The sequence below is a fragment of the Peromyscus californicus genome, unplaced genomic scaffold (genome assembly GCF_007827085.1).
Source record: "Peromyscus californicus insignis strain IS unplaced genomic scaffold, ASM782708v3 Scaffold_7__1_contigs__length_154581171, whole genome shotgun sequence".
Taxonomy (NCBI): Eukaryota; Metazoa; Chordata; class Mammalia; order Rodentia; family Cricetidae; genus Peromyscus; species Peromyscus californicus.
Genome location: NW_026294595.1, coordinates 61,710,648 through 61,728,065, shown reverse-complemented (window position 1 = coordinate 61,728,065; position 17,418 = coordinate 61,710,648).

Sequence of the window (17,418 nt, the reverse complement as noted above, 5' to 3'; positions counted from 1 at the left end):
TTTTCTTTAGAACAGAAAATAAGAATTCCCTACTATGTACCACCTTTCCATTGTCCATTTATCAGTTGTAGGACATTTAGGTTGTTTCCATTTCCTAGCTATTGTGAATAGAGCATCAGTGAACATGGCTGAGCAAGTGTCTGTGAGGTAGGATGTTGAGAAAAGCTTGAAGCATCCCACTGAAGTCAAGAACAAGACAGGGATGCCCACTATCCCCACACCTTTTCAATACTGTGCTAGAAACATCAGTTGAGGCAATAAGGCAAGAGATGGAATTTAAAGGGTACAAATAGGGAAAGAATAATTCAAACTGTCCCTTAAGATGATATGTTACTATACATTAGAGATCCCAAAAATTCTACCAGAAAACTTCTAGAAATGGTAAACAAATTCATCAATGTGACAGGAGACAGAATCAAGTCATACAAGTCAATAGCTTCTCTATGTACCACCAACAAACATGCAAAGAAGAAGATCTTGGAAGCACTCTAGTTCATAATAGCCTCAAAGAAAATAAAACATCTCGAAATAAACTGAACCAAGGATGGGAAGGACCTCTATGATGGAACTTTAAATCTCTGAAGAAAGAGATAGAGAAAGACACTAGAAAAATGGAAATGGCATCCCATACTTGTGGATTGGTAGAATTAATATTGTGAAAAATAACCATTCTACCAAACACCATTTAAAGATTCATTGAAATCTCAATCAAAATCCCCACCTCATTCTTCACAGAAATAGAAAAATACAAACAGAACCAAAACAAAAAACTATCCTAAAATTCACGTGGAATAACGAACGACCTTAAAGGGCAGCACAATCCTGAGCAAAAAGAACAGTGCCGGGGGCTTACAATTCCAGTTCTTAAGCCATAGCATTATTGTTACATATTACAGAGCCATAGTAGTAAAACCAATATGGCACTTGCACAGAAACAGACATGTAGGCCAATGGAACAAAACTGAAGACCCAAAATGAATACATGTAACCTCAGCCACTTAATGTTGAACAAAGGAGAAAGGAAAGCTCTTTGACAAACGGTGCTGGGAAACCTGATGGCCACATGCAGAAGGATGAAATCAGCCCTGTATCTACCGCCTTACACAAAAAATAACTCTAAATCGATCAAAGACCTACACATGAACCATGAAACACTGAAACAGTGAGAAGAAAACATTAGGAATTATTCTTTCCCTATTTGTACCCTTCAAATTCCATGTCTTGCCTTACTGCTTCAACTGATGTTTCTAGCACAATATTGAAAAGGTGTGGGCATAGTGGACATCCAGTCTTGTTCCTGACTTCAGTGGGATGCTTCAAGCTTTTCTCCATTTAAAATGATGTTGGCCGTGGGTTTCTTGTATATACCTTTTATTATGTGGAGGTATGTTCCCTCTAGCCCTACATTCTCTAGGACTTTTATCAGGAAGGCATGTTGGATTTTGTCAAAGGCTTTTTCTGCATCTGTTGAGATGATCCTGTGATTTTTGTCTTTAAGTACATTTGTGTGGTTTATTACATTCCTTTTTTTAATTAAGAAAATTTTTTCATTCATTTTCCACACCAATCAAAGATTCCCCTCTTCCCTCCTCCCAACCCCCCCAACCTCCCCCTCCCAACCCACCCCCACTCCCACCCACAAGAAGGCAAGGCTTCCCATGGGGAGGTACATTCAGTAGAGGCAAGTCCAAGCCCTTCCCCCTGCCTCAAGGCTGCACAAGTGTCCCATCATAAGTAGTGGACTCCACAAAGCCTGTCCATGCACCAGAGATGGATTCTGATCCTACCACCAGGGGCCTCCCAAGCAGATCAAGCTACACTACTGTCTCACCATGCAAAGGGCCTAGTCCAGTCCCATGCAGGCTCCACAGCCATTGATCCAACTTTCAAGAGTTCCCTCTAGTTTGGTTTGGTCGTCCCTGCATGTTTCCCCATCATGATCCTGATGCCAGAGGTATTCACCAGTCTGATCTCTGGGGCAAGCCAGTTCAGTTCAGGTACCCTTTCCCCTATTGCTAGTAGCCCAGGCTGGGGTCATCCTTGGGGATTCCTGGCAACTTCCCTAGTACCAGGTTTTTCTCTATCCCCATGATGTCTTTCTCTATCATGGTATCTCTTTCATTGCATTCCCCTTCCCTCCCTGTTCCAGCTCAACCATCCCATTCCCTTATGTTCTCATCCCCTATCCCCTACCCTCCATTGTCCACCCCTCATCCCCAATTTACTCATGGAGATCTCATCTATTTCCCCTTCCCAGGGTGGTCCGTGTGTCCCTCATTGGGTCTCCCTGTTAGTTAGCTTCTCTGGAGTTGTGAGTTGTTGCCTGATTACCCTTTGCTTTATATCTAGTATCCATTTATGAGTGGGTACATACCATGTTTGTCCTTCTGAGTCTGGGTTACCTCACTCAGGATGATATTTTCTAGTTCCATCCATTTGCCTGCAAATTTCATGATGTCATTGTTTTTCTCTGCTGAGTAGTACTCTATTGTGTATATGTACCACATTTTCTTAATCCATTCTTCAGTTGAGGGCCATCTAGGTTGTTTCCAGGTTCTAGCTATTATGAATAATGCTGCTATGAACATAGTTGAGCATGTGTCCTTGTGGCATGATTGAGTATTCCTTGGATATATGCCCAAGAGTGGTATAGCTGGGTCTTGACCTCAATATAAAACCAGTTATACTGAACCTGACTGAAGAGAAAGTAGGAAATAGTCTTGAATGCATTGGCACAGGAGACCACTTCCTAAATATAACACTAGTAGCACAGACATTGGGAGCAACAATTAATAAATGGGACCTCCTGAAACTGAGAAGCTTCTATAAGGCAAAAGACACAGTAAATAAGACAAAATGACAGCCTACAGAATGTGAAAAGATTTTCGCCAACCCCACATCTGACAGAGGGCTGGTCTCCAAAATATATAAAGAACTCAAGAAACTAGACATCAAATAACAATCCAATTAAAAAATGGGTTATAGAGCTAAACAGAAAATTCTCAAAGGAAGAATTTCAAATGGCCAAAAGACATTTAAGGAATTGCTCAGCATCCTTAATTATCAAGGAGATGAAAATCAAACCAACACTGAGATACCATCTTACACCTGTCTGAATGGCTAAGATCAAAAACACTGAAGACAGCTTATGTTGGAGAGGATGTGGAGCAAGAGGAACACTCCTCCACCATTGGTGGGAATGCAAACTTGTTCAGCCACTTTGGAAATCAGTATGGCGGTTAATCAGAAAATTGGGAATCAATTTACCTCAAGACCCAGTTAATACTTTTCTTGATTGTGTATGTTGAACCACCCCTGCACTTCAGGGATAAAGCCAACTTGGTTACTGTGTATAATCTTTTTTATGTATGTCTATATTCTGTTTGAAAGTATTTTATTGAGTATTTTTGAGTCTACAATCATCTGGGATACTGATCTGTAGTTTTCTTTTCTTGTGTTGTGTCTTTACCAGATTTGGGTATTAGAGTGATAGTGACTTTGTAGAAAGAGTCTGGGGTGCTCCTTCCTTCCTTCCTTCCTTCCTTCCTTCCTTCCTTCCTTCCTTCCTTCCTTCCTTCCTTTTTAATAAATTAAAGAGATTCTCTGGATATCTGGTAGAATTCTGCTGTGAACCCATCAGGTCTTGAACTTTTTTAGCTGGAAGGCTTTTTTTTTTACTATTTCAATTTTGTCATTTGTTATGGGTCTGTTTAGGTTGTTGGCTTCTAAGTTTAGTTTTAGTGGTTTGGTTGAATCTAGAAATTCATCCATTTCTTTTAGGTTTTCCATCTTAATGGAGTTCAGGTTTTTAAAATATTCCCTTATAATATTCTGTATTTCTTTGGTGTCTGTCATAATATTTCCCCCTTCATTTCTGATTCTGTTCATTTGTGTCCCCTCTTTCTTTTTTCGAGTTAGTTGGGCCAACAGTCTCTTAATCTTGTTTATTCTCTCAAAGATAAACAAGGTTATTAAATTTGTTGACTCTTTGTATTGTTTTCTTTTTCTGTTTCGTTGGTTTCTGTTCTGATTCTTATTATTTCTTGCCATCTACTGGGTTTATATTAGTTTGTTCTTGCTTTTCCAACTATTCCGGTTGCATCACTAAGCCATTTGGTTTGTTCTTTCTGATTTTAATGTCGGCACTTAGAGCTATAAATTCCCCTCGTAGGAACGCTTTCAATGTATCCCAGAAGTTTTGTTGTGTTTTCATTTCATTTAGCTCCAGAAAGTTTTTTATTTCTTTCTTTATTTCTTCTCTGACCCATTCATCATGCAATAAGTAGTTGTTTAATCTCCATGAGTTTGCTTGCTTGTTGGAGGTTTATTTGCTGTTAATTTTAAGTTGTAGTGCATTGTGGTCAGATAGGACACAAGGAATGATTTCAATCTCTTTTAATTTGAAACTGTTTGTTTTGTGTCCCAGGATGTGGTTTATTTTAGAAAAGCTTCAATGTGCTGCTGAGTGGAATGTGTATTCTTTGGAGTTTGTGTAGAATATTCTGTTCATATCTGTTAAGTTTATTTGATATGATGGCAATTCATCCTGATACTTCCATGTTTATTTATTTCTTTGTCCAGATGACCTGTCTACTAGAAAGAGTGAGGTATTGAAATTACCTATTTTTAATGGATTAGTGTGAATCTGTGTTTAAATCCAGTAATTATTTTTAAGGAAATTGGGTGACCCAGAGTTTGGTGTATACATATTTAGGATAGTGGTGTCTTTTTGGTTAACTGTTCCTTTGATTAGAATGAAGTGTCTCTCTCTTCTGTTTACTTTTAGTTTTAAGTCACTTTGTCAGATATTAGGATACAGACACCTGCTTGCCTCCTGGTCACGTCTGATTGAACTACCTTTGTCCACACTCTAAGGTGCTGCCTGTCTTTAAAACTGAAATGTGTTTAACGAAAGCAACTAAGAGGGATTTTGTTTATTGATCCATTGAGTCAGTCTTTGTCTTTTGATTGGAGAATTGGGGCCATTGATATTTAAAGTTTTGTTTGTTTGCTTGCTTGTTTTGTTTTTCAAAACAGGGTTTCTCTGTGTAGACCAAGCTGGCCTTAAACTGCCTGTCTCTCCCAAGTGTTGGGATTAAAGGCGTGCACCACCACACCTGGCGACATTTAAAGTTATTATTGTCATGTGTGTGTTAATTATTGTCATGTGCTGTTGATTTCTTGGTGGTGTTTGTGTTCTCAGTGGTATTTTTGTTTTAATAATTATGGCTTCGAGCTAGGTGGTGGTGGCGCACACCTTTAATCCCAGCACTCGGGAGGCAGAGCCAGGCAGATCTCTGTGAGTTCGAGGCCAGCCTGGGCTACAGAGTGAGTTCCAGGAAAGGCGCAAAGCTACACAGAGAAACCCTGTCTCGAAAAAAACCAAAAAAAAAAAATAATAATAATTATGGCTTCATATTTCTTGCCACAGTTGCCCTGATAGCTCATTCCTCTCTTCAGCCCAAAATAAAGCTTCCTGTGCTTTGTTTAGGTTTAGTTTACAGTATATAAACTTTTTTAGGCTGTTGATATTATGGAAGTTTTTTTTTCTCTGTCACTCATGGAAAATAACAAACATTACTAGATATATTATTCTAGGCTGGTCATTTCCTTTACGACTTGGAATGCATTGTTCTAGGCTCTTCTGGCTTCCAAAGTTTCTATTGAGAAGTCAGCTATTATCCTGATGCATTTTCCTTTATATGTGACTTGTGTTTTTTCTCTTGTAACTTTCGGTATACTTTCTTTGTTATGTATACTTAGTGTTTTAACTATGCTATGCCATGGGGAATTTCTTTCCTGGTCTTGTCTATTTCTACTCTGGTCTCGGTGTTTTGTGTGCCTCTTGTATTTGTATGGGTGTGTCTTTTCTAGTTTGGGAATGTTTTCTTCTATGATCATGTTGAAGAGCTGGTCTATGCCATTGATTTGGGATTCTTCTCTCTCATCTATGCCTATAATTCAAATGTTTAATTTTTTCACAGTTCCTACTTTTCCTATGTGTTCTTTTCCTATGCTTTTATGTTTAATTCATTTTGCTTGGTTATTTGCTCTAGGTCCTCTGCCTTATCTTTGAGACCTGAGATTCTGTCTTCTGCTTGATCCATTCTACCTGCAAGGCTTTCCTTTGCATTTTCTAGTTACTGAGTTACTAGAGTTTTCCATTCCATCTTCATTTCAACTTGAGGCCTCTTCAATGTTTCTATCTCCTGACTGAAGTCCACTCTCGAGTCTTGAATTGGCTCCATCATTTCCCTCAGCTTTATGTCTGTGCTTTCTTTTACATCGCTCCAGCATTTACTCTCCTTAAACTCTTTCTCCTTGAATTCATCAAGCTGTTTCTTTGTATCTTATTTATTTATTTATTTATTTATTTATTTACTTACTTATTTATTTTAGCTTTATTTTATGTGCATTGGTGTAAAGGTGTCAGATCCCAGCGAACTAGAGTTACAGACAGTTGTGAGCTGCCATGTGGGTGCTGGGAATTGAACCCGGATCCTCTGGAAGAGCAGCCAGTGCTCTTAACCATTGAGCTATCTCTCTAGCCCTTCTTTGTGTCTTCTTTAAACTCCTTGAATTCTTATTTATTTATTTATTCTTCTCTTACATTAAACCCCACTAGAGTTTCCTCTCCCTCCACCCCTCTCAGTTCCCCCCACATCCCCTCTTCCCCAGATTCACTCCTTCTCCATTTCCCTTCAGAAAAGAGCAGGCCTCCCAGGGATAGCAACCAAACATGGCTGTGGTAGTTCAAATGTAACTGGACCCCATAATCCCATAATCCCATAATCTCATAATCTCATAGAGACTATTAGAAGGTGTGGCTTTGTTGGAGTGGGTATGGCCTTCTTGGAGGAAGTGTATCACTGTGGGGGTGGGCTTTGAGGTTTCATATACTCAGGATACTGCCCAGCATGTCAGTCAACTTCCTGTTGCCTGCAAGATGTAGGACACTAGGCTATTTCTCCAGCAACATGCCTGCCTGCATGCTGCCATGTTCCCTGCCATGATGCACTGAACCTCTAAACTGTAAGTGAGCCCCCTCCATTAAATGTTTTCTTTATAAAAGTTGCCGTGGTCATGGTGTCTCCTCACAGCAATAGTAAGACAATGGCATAACAAGTTACAATAAGACTAAGCACAAACCCTCATATCAAAGCTGGAGGAGGCAGCCCAGTGGGGGGAAAGTGTCCCAGGAGCAGGCAAAAGAGTCAGAGACACCCCCACTCCCACTGTTAGGAATTCCACAACAACACCAAGCTAAACAACCATAACATATTTGCAGAGGACCTAGCTCAGACCCATATAGCCTCCGTGATTATTGCTTCAGCCTCTGTGAGCTCCTATGAGCCCTGCTTAGTTGATTCTGTGGGCTGTGTTCTCCTGGTGTCCTCAAATCCTCTGGCTCCTACAATCCTTCCTCCCCCTCTTCTGAGGGATTCCCTGAGCTCCACCTAATGTTTGGCTGTGGTCTTTGCATCTGCTCCCCTCAGTTGCTGCATGAAGATGATTGAGTATAGCAGAATATCATTAAGAATCATTTCATTGACTTTTCTTTTTCTTTTTTGGCCAGTTGTGTTTGGTTATATCCTAGGTCTCTGGGCTATCCAGCCTCTGGTTCCTGGTCATCTAGGCAATGTCAGATGTGGGCTCCCTCTCATGGTGAGGGCCTCAAGTTGGACCAATCACTAGTTGACCACTCCCATAAGTTCTGTGACAACATTATCCCAGCACATATTGCAGGTAGGACAAATTGTAGATGGTAGGTTTTGTGACTGGGTTGATATCCCAGTCCCACCACTGGAAGCCTTGCCTGGTTACAGAAGATGGCAAGTTCAGGTTCCATATTCCCCAGCACTAGAAATCTTCTTCTCTAGGGTCAGCCTCATAGATTACAGGGAGTTCCACAGCACTGGGTTTCCATACCATCCTCCAAATACCCCCCAGTTTCCATCATTTCTCCCACTACTCTCTCCCTCCATCTATTCTATTCTATTTCCCCTTCCCAAGGAGATCCATACATTCCCCCCTTAGGCCCTCCTTGTTACTTAGCCTCTCTGGGTCTGTGGATTGTAGCATAGTTATCCTTTAATTAACAGCTAATATCCACTTATAAGTGAGTGTGTGCTATGTTTGTCTTTCTGGGTCTGGGTTATCTCATTTGGGATGACTTTTTTCCTAGTTCCATCAATTTACCTGCAAATTTCATGACGTCTTTTTGGTTTTGGGTTTTTTCAAGACAGGATTTCTCTGTGTACTTTGGCTGTCCTGAAACTCACTTTGTAGACCAAGCTGGCATTGAACTTAGAGATCCACCTGCCTCTGCCTCCTGAGTACTGGGGTTAAAGATGTGCACCAACACTGTCCAGCTCATGATGTCATTTTTTTTAACAGTTGAGTAATGCTCCATTGTGTAAATGCACCACATTTTCTTTATCCATTCTTTGGTTGAAGGGCATCTAGGTTGTTTCCAGGTTCTGGCTATTATGAATAAAGCTGCTATGAACATAGTTGAGCAAGTGTCCTTGTGGTAAAATGGAGCATTCTTTGGATATATGCCCAAGAGTAGTAAAGCAGGATCCTGAATTAGAACTATTCCCAATTTCCTGAGAATCTGCCATATTGATTTCCATAGTGGCTGTTCAAGTTTGCACTTCCACCAGCAATGGAGGAGTGTTCCCCTTGTTCCATATCCTTACCAGCATGTGTTTTTGTCTCAGCCATTCTGACAGGTAAGATGGGAATCTCAAAGTAGTTTTGATTTTTGTTTCCCTGATGGTCAAAGATGTTGAACAATTCTTTAACTGTTTCTCAACCATCTGAGATTTCTCAAATTTTCATTCTCTGTTTATATCTGTAACCCATTTTTAATTGGATTATTTGGTTTGTTGATGTATGGTTTCTTGAGTTCTTTATATATTTTGGATTTTAGCACTCTGTGGTAGTTGTAATGTAATTGGCCCCCATAATCTCATAGGGAGTGAAAATATTAGGAAACATGGTCTTGTTGGAGGAAGTGTGTCACTGTAGGGGTGGGCTTTGAGGTTTCCTATGCTCAGAATACCATGTAATGTCTCAGTTCGACTTCCTGTTGCCTACGTGATGTAGGACTCTCAGCTCCAGCACCATGTCTGTCTGCATGCCTCCATGCTCCCCACCATGGTAATAATGGACTGAACCTCTGAAACTGTAAGCAAGCCACCCTCAATTAAATATTTTCCTTTATAAGAGTTGACGTGGCAGCCAGGTGGCAGTGGCGCATGCCTTTAATCCTAGCACTTGGGAGGCAGAGCCAGGAGGATCTCTGTGAGTTCAGGCCAACCTGGTCTACAGAACAAGATCCAGGACAGGAACCAAAACCACACAGAGAAACCCTCTCTCAAAAAAAACAAAAAAAGAGTTGACGTGGCAATGGTGTCTCTTCACAGCAATAAAAACCCTAAGACACCCTTTGTCAGATGGGGGGTTGGTGAAAATCTTTTCTAATTCTTAGGCTGCTGTTTTATCCTATTGACTTTGCCTTATGGAAACTTTTCGGTTTCATAAGGTCCTATTTATTAACTATTGATCTTAGTACCTAAGTTATTGGTGTTCTCTGTTCAGGAAGTTGTCTCCTGTGCCAATTCATTCAAGGCTATTCCCCACTTTCTCTTCATTCAGGTTCAGTGTATCTGGATTTATTTTGAGGTCTTTGATCCACTTGGACTTGAGTTTTGTGCAGGGTGGCAGATACAGATCTGTTTGCATTCTTCTACATGTAGACGCCCAATTAGACTAGCATCATTTATTGAAGATGCTTTCTTTTTTCCATTGTGTATTTCTGGCTTCTTTTTCAAAAATCAGGTATCCGTAAGTGTGTGGATTTATGTCTGGGTCTTTGATTTGATTCCATTGATCAACCTGTCTGTTTTTATGCCAATACTATGTGGTTTTTATTACTATAACTCTGTAGTACAGCTTGAAATCAGGGATGGTGATACCTCCACAAGTTCTTTTATTGTACAGGATTGTTTTAGCTATCCTGAGATTTTTGTTTTTCCATATGATGCTGAGTATTGTTCTTTCAAGGTCTGTAAAGAATTGTGTTGGGATTTTAATGAGGATTGCATTGAATCTGTAGATTGCTTTGGGTAAGGTGGCCATTTTTACTATGTTAATCCTACCGATCCACAAGCATGGAAGATTTTTCTATCTTACGATATTGTATTCAATTTCTTTCTTCAAAGACTTGAAGTTTTTGTCAAACAAGTCTTTCACTTGCTTGATTAGAGTTACCCTGAGATGTTTTATATTATTTGTAGCTACTGTGAAAGGTGTTGTTTCCCTAATTTCTTTCTTAGCCTGTTTGTCATTTGTATACAGGAGAGCTACTGATTTTTTTTTTTTAATCTTGTATTTAGCCACTTCTCTGAAGGTGTTTAACAGCTGTAGAAGTTCCCTGGTAGAATTTTTGGGGTCATTTATCACATCATCTAAAAATAGCAATACTTTGCCTTCTTCCTTTCCAACTTGTATCCACTTTATCTCCTTCAGTTGTCTTGTTGCTCTCGCTAGAACTTCAAGTACTATCTATATTGAATAGATATGGAGAGAGGGGACAGCCTTGTCTTATTCCTGATTTTAGTGGAATTGCTTTGAGTTTCTTTCCATTTAATTTGATGTTAGCTATAGGCTTGCTGCAAATTGCCTTTATTATGTTTAGGTATGTCCCTTATATCCCTACTCTCTCCAAGATTTTTATCATGAAAGGGCGTGGGATTTTGTCAAAGGCTTTTCAACATCTAATGATATGATCATGTGTTTTTCAATTTATTTATATTGTGGATTACATTGACTGATTTTCATGTATTGAACCATCCCTGAATCTCTGGGATGAACCCTACTTGATCATGATGGATAATCTTTTTGATGTTCTTGGACTCAGTTTGTGAGTATTTTATTATTTTTGCATTTATGTTCATGAGGCAAATTGGTCTGACTTTTTTTCTTTGTTGAATCTTTGTGTGGTTTGGGTATTAGAGTGACTGTGGCCTCATAAAATGAATTTGGCAATGCTCCTTCTGTTTCTATTTTGTGGCATAATTTGGGGAGTATTAGTACTAGCTCTTTTTCAAAAGTCTGGTAAAACTCTGCACTAAAACTGTCTGGCCCTGGGCTTTTTTTGGTTGAGAGACTTTTAACGACTGTTTTCATTTCCTTAGGAGTTATATGTCTATTTAAATTGTTTATCTGATCTTGATTTAACTTTTGTAAGTGGTATCTACTGAGAAAATTACCCATTTCTTTTAGATTTTTACAGTTTTGTGAGGTACAGATTTTTAAAGTATGACCTAATGATTCTTTGGATTTCCTTGGTTATGTCCCCCTTTTCATTTCTGATTTTGTACATTCAGATGGTCTCTCTCCATCTTTTAATTACTTTGGATAAGGGCTTGTCTATCTTGTTGATTTTCTCTAAGAACCAATTCTTTGTTTCATTTATTCTTTGTATTGTTCTCTTTTGTTCTGTTTTATTGATGTCAGACTTCGGTTTGGTTATTTCCTGCCATTCACTCCTCTTGAATGTACTTACTTCCTATTTTTCTAGAGCTTGCAGGTGTGCCATTAAGTTGCTAGTATGAGGTCTCTCCAAATTCTTTATGAAGGCACTTAGTGCTATGAACTTTCCTCTTAGCACCACTTTCATTGTGCCCCACAAGTTTGGGTATGTTGTGCATTCATTTAAATTGAATTCTAGGAAGTCTTTAATTTCTTTCTTTGTTTCTGCCAGTAGTCATTCAGTAGAGAGTTGTTCAGTTTCCATGAGTTTGTAGGCATTCTGTTGTTTCTGTTGTTATTGAAATACAGCTTTAATCCGTGGTGGTCTGATAGGATACAGGGGATTATTTCAGTTTTCTTATATCTGTTGAGACTTGCTTTGTGACAGAGTATGTGGTCAATTTTGTTCTGTGAGGTGCTAAGAAGAAGGTATATTATTTTGTGTTTGGGTGAAATGTTCTGTAGATAACTGTTGGATCCATTTCGGTTCATAACATCTATTAGCTCCATTATTTCTCTGTTTAGTTCTTATCTGGATGACTTGTCCGTTGGTGAGAGTGGGGTGTTGAAGTCTCCCACTATCATTGTGGGAAGGTGGATGTGTGAGTCAAGCTTTATTAATGTTTCTTTTACAAATGTGGGTGCCCCTGCATTTGGGGCACAGATGTTAAGAACTGAAATGTCCTTTGCCTTACAGAAACTTTTCAGTTTCATGAGGTCCCATTTACTAAGTGTTGATCTTAGTGCTGTGCTATTGGTGTCCTGTCAACTGAGGGAATGGATAAAGAAAATGTGGTACATTTACCCAGTGGAATATTACTCAGCTGTTAAAAACAAGGACACAGGAAATTTGAAGGCAAATGGATGGAACTAGAAAAAAATCATCCTGAGTGAGGTAATCCAGACTGGGAAAGACAAATATGGTATGTACTCACTCATAAGTGGATATTAGCTGTAAAATAAAGGGTAACTATGCTCCAAAAAACTACTCAGAAGTGACCTCTACTTTCTAGGAGGTTTAATGTAGCAAATAAGTGTGGCAAATAGAATAAGCCTGCCAGTAAACTGCTGCACTGCACTGATGGGTACTTAGAAGCACAGAACATATCTGAACTGATAACCCAAATTTTCAATACCTCAAAGATCAAACAGCAGCCAAAGGTAGTGGAGAGCCTCCTTTAGGAAGTGGCAATTAGCCTGGGCTCTGGATGACTGACAGACAGGGTCAGACAGGCTGAGAAGAACTTAAAGGACATGAAGCCAGCCACATGTCTCAGTGGGTACCTGCCACCAAACATGGTTAGAGATTCCTGGACCCCACATGGTAGAAGGAGAGAACTGAGTGGGACCTGGTTCTGCTAAAATATGAGCCAAACAGTCCCCTTGTTCCTGTCCTCTCCGTTTGCTCCACCAAAAGATCCCTTCCTCTGTCAAAGCCCTCACTGTCAGCCCAATTGCCAAACCCAACAGACCATCTTCAGCTCCTACTCTCCTTGGTTTCTGTGGTACATGGCCCCTCTTCACTTCTACCTTCTTAAAAAACTGCCTCCATCATTAGAAACCTTGTAGCCATTCCCTCCAAGTTCCTAATGACAGGCTTCTCTTCTGCAAAGTTAAATGTTGGGAACCATGTGGTTCCTTGGTACCCCCTCTCCAACTCCACACACTGTATGTGGGTTAAGTCATCTATGCTCAAGACTCAAGCTAATGACATATATATATATATATATATATATATATATATATATATATATATATATATGTTGGTCCTTCCCCAGTGGTTGTCTGCTGGGATCAGCAGACTCATCTAGAAAATCACCAATGAGTGCCTCTGTGTGTGTTTCTCCTTGTAAATTCTCCTTGTAAATTCAATGCGTCTCAGACTGAACTCAGCACACACACACACACACACACACACACACACACACACACACACACACACACGCATGCACCTGTTCCTCTTCTGTGAAAGAACTCATGATCTTCCACTCAGATCCCCAAGCTAAGATTGAAAAGATCATCCTTCACCCCTGCTGTTCCACTGTTCACACATCCATAAGTCACAGCACTTTCTTTAGCATCCTATCACCCACCCATCCCCTCTCCCTCTGCCACAATCCTGACTACTGGCTGTTTTTCACTCACATAGGTTCAAAGGCTCCCTAACTATTTTGTAGGCTCCAGTCTTACCATCGACCCCTATTTTTGAAGCACTCTCAGATTTTACCTCCTTAATCTTCTAAAACCCAGAGCCAATCACTTCAGCTCTTCTCAGTTAGTCTTCTTGTTCTTAAGCAAATAGCCTCCTTAATGTTCATTTGAGTCCCTACTCATGACAGCTTTTGGACAGGTGACATTTGGACTAAGTACTTCTTTACTGTGAGGCATTCTGGGCATGGCTGGGTGTTTAACATCATCTTTATCCTCTATTAAAAAGAATGCTGGGGGTAACTTCTCCTCCCAAGTTATGGCAATCAGAAATGTGTTCAGACATCCCCAAATGTTCTTTGGGGGCCAACATCATGCCTGGTTGTCACGTTCTGCAATCTCGATACCATCACAGAACACAGGGGAGGGGAGAAAGCATTCCAATCATGGTGAACACCCTGCTCTTTCCCTCATAGGCGATAATCTACACCTTCAAAGCCTTTCTCTGTTCCATCCCATGTCCCACACAGCTGTTTTCCTGATGCTTCTCTGAGCCTTACATTACTCACCTCTGCATCCCTGCTAACATACCTCTGAAAAACACAGTAGGGGGTTCATTCATGCTTGCTGGGTATGTTAGTTTCCTTTCCCATTGTTGTAACCAAATGCCTGACAACAAAACGTAAGGAAGGAAGGATTTGTTTGGGCTTACAGTTTGAGGCAATACAGTCTGTCCTGGTGGGAAGGTATGCTGGCATGAGTATGAGGTGGCTGGTCACATTTCTCACAGTCAAGAAGCACAGTGAGGGGAATTCTCATGCTTACCACTTTCTCCTTTTTATTCAGTCTGGGACTCCAGGCCAGGGGATGGTGTTACCCACATTCAGAATGGGCTTTTCCTTCTCAGTTAAGCCTTTCTAGAAGTATCCTCACAGACACAATCACAGGTGGATTACCAAGGTAATTGTGAATCCAATCAAGTTGACAATGAAATTACTTACAAATCTATTGTTTGTCAACTTGGCACCAAATACATCACTTTAAATCATAACCTTCCATCCTTCATCACTAGAGTTTGTAGTATGTTTTATATTGTGATGCCTTTACTTTTTTTTATTTTATTTATTTGTTTGTTTGGTTTGTTTTGTTTTGTTTTCAAGACAAGGTTTCTCTGTGTAGCTTTGGTGCCTGTCCTGGATCTTGCTCTGTAGACCAGGCTGGCCTCGAACTCACAGAGATCCTCCTGGCTCTGCCTCCCAAGTGCTGGGATTAAAGGCGTGTACAACCATGCATAGTTTATGCAGTGCTAGGGATCAAACCCAAAGCTTTGTGCATGGTAAGCAAGTACTCTACTAATTGAGTTATGTCCCCAGTGTTTAGCTCATTTTTTAATTCAGCCTCACTCACATTTTCAGGACATGGCAAAAATTCAGATTCTTTGCCAGAGTACATTAAATGGTCTCTAGCATGGCTCCCTAACAGAGTCTTACTCCCCTCTGAAACCTCATAAGCCAGGACCCCACTGCACACATCTCTCTCAGCATTCTGGCCCTCTGTACTCCCTTCACAATGGCCCATTAAGCTTTATTTACTTGGCATTCTATGAGTCTCTAGCCCAGAACTCAACATTTTCCCACATTCCTCCTATAAGAGTTCCAAAGGCTCAAAAACCAAGTGGTCAGGCTTATCACATCAACAGCCTGAATTCTCAGCACCAATTTTCTTTATTTTCTTATTTCTGTGGCCAAATGCACAAGAAGCAACTTAAGGAGAGAAGATTTATTTAGGCTTACAGTTTGTAGGGATACATCCATCATGGTGGAAAGGCATGATGGCAGGAGCTTGAGGTGGCTGATGACATTGCCTCCACAGTCAAGGAGTAGAAAGAGGTGACTGCTAATGTTCCATCCACTTTCTCCTTTTAATTCAATACAGGACCTGAGCCCACAGTGCCATCTGAAGTGGTCGTCCCCTTTCATAACAGGGCTGACCCTAACAGGGCCAGTTGGTTTTTTTTGTTGTTGTTGTTGTTTTCCAGGGGCTAGTTTGCTAAGACCTCTGCCCCATATTACCTCACCATCCTATGTTGACTCATGTCTGGCTTCATTCAGACCCTCAGGAAGTGTATCCAGTCTGGTAGCCAATCAGGGTCCTACCCGGCCACAAGCAGAAGCTGTTCTTGCTATTTTCAGTCAAACAGTCCCCTGACACAGCAGACAGACAGTCCCCTGACACTGCAGACAGACTCCTGACACAGCAGACAGACCCCTGACACTGCAGACAGACAGACCTCTGACACTGCAGACAGACAGACCTCTGACACAGCAGACAGTCCCCTGACACTGCAGACAGACAGACCCCTGACACTGCAGACAGACCCCTGACACAGCAGACAGACAGACCCCTGACACTGCAGACAGACAGACCCCTGACACTGCAGACAGACAGACCCCTGACATAGCAGACAGACCCCTGACACTGCAGACAGACAGACCCCTGACACAGCAGACAGACCCTTGACACTGCAGACAGACAGACCCCTGACACAGCAACCACAGTTGCTGACCAGATGTCATGAGCCAATCATAAAATGATTGTAAGTAAGAGTCTATACCCAATAACTTCAAAGTACAATTTAACCACAGCTGGAATCCCCCTAGTCCTGCTGAAAAGGAGCCTGTGGGCTTCTCTCGGGGTCGCCATTTTGCCACTTTGTCAGATTGTTTGACCCCGACATGCTGAAATTTTTATTCTCAAGAAATTAAACATTCTTGTTGATTGCACGCCTGTTTGGTGGTCTTTTGTGGGATTTCTCATGGACCCTCACCATACACATTCATATGGGTTTGGAAACACCACGATAGTCCAGCACAGAGGTGTATTCCCATGGAGATCCAAACCCTAGTCAAGATGACATGAAGCTTAACCATCACACTGAATAAGTAAATAAGTTCTGAGAAACACTTGTTGTCTAAGTTTGACACAACTAGAGTTAGGCAGACCTCTCTGAAATCTGAGGCAGGAATTTTAAGGATGACGATAGCAACTATCACTGAGGAAGTACATTCAGTGTGCTATTTTAAGTGATCCTTAGCATTCCGTATTCTAAACAACTCTAAGAGGCAAGGAACATTGTTATCTCTACGTCACAGACAAATGAACAAGGCTCGGCATCTAAGTCTTAGAGCTGGCTTTGCGTCCAGAGCTCGGACTCATCTTCATGGCATCGAAGAGCAAAAGCTCTCTGGTCGATTCTCTAGTGTGAGGTGGTGGCAGCAGGTATGAGACGCACTAAACATGATCTTCAGATTCCTGGCTCTGACGCTCACAAACTAGACCACACTAGCGGCGCCCTTGTCTCCTAGCCACCTTCCGCCCATCGGTGAGTTACAGGTGACTACCTCCTGGGACTGCTGCAGAAACAAACATGGTGCCATTAATTACGGACCTACTGTGGGCCAGGGCCAGGCATTCTCATGGGGATCTCCACTGATCCTCACCTAAGTAGGCTGAGTAGGTGTAACTGAGAAGGGAGTGTTGCAATAGCCCGGGTAAGGCTGGGAAGGTCTCCAGGCCCTCCACTAACAATGGGAAATAGCACGCCCATTTCAGGAACAGGGAGGCTAGAAAGTGAAGGTTAGAAAGGTTGAAGTTGTGATTCTCGTTCCAACTGTTTGCAAATGGCAGAGCCTAGAAAAGAACTCTAACTCAGCTGTCATTCACAAGGAG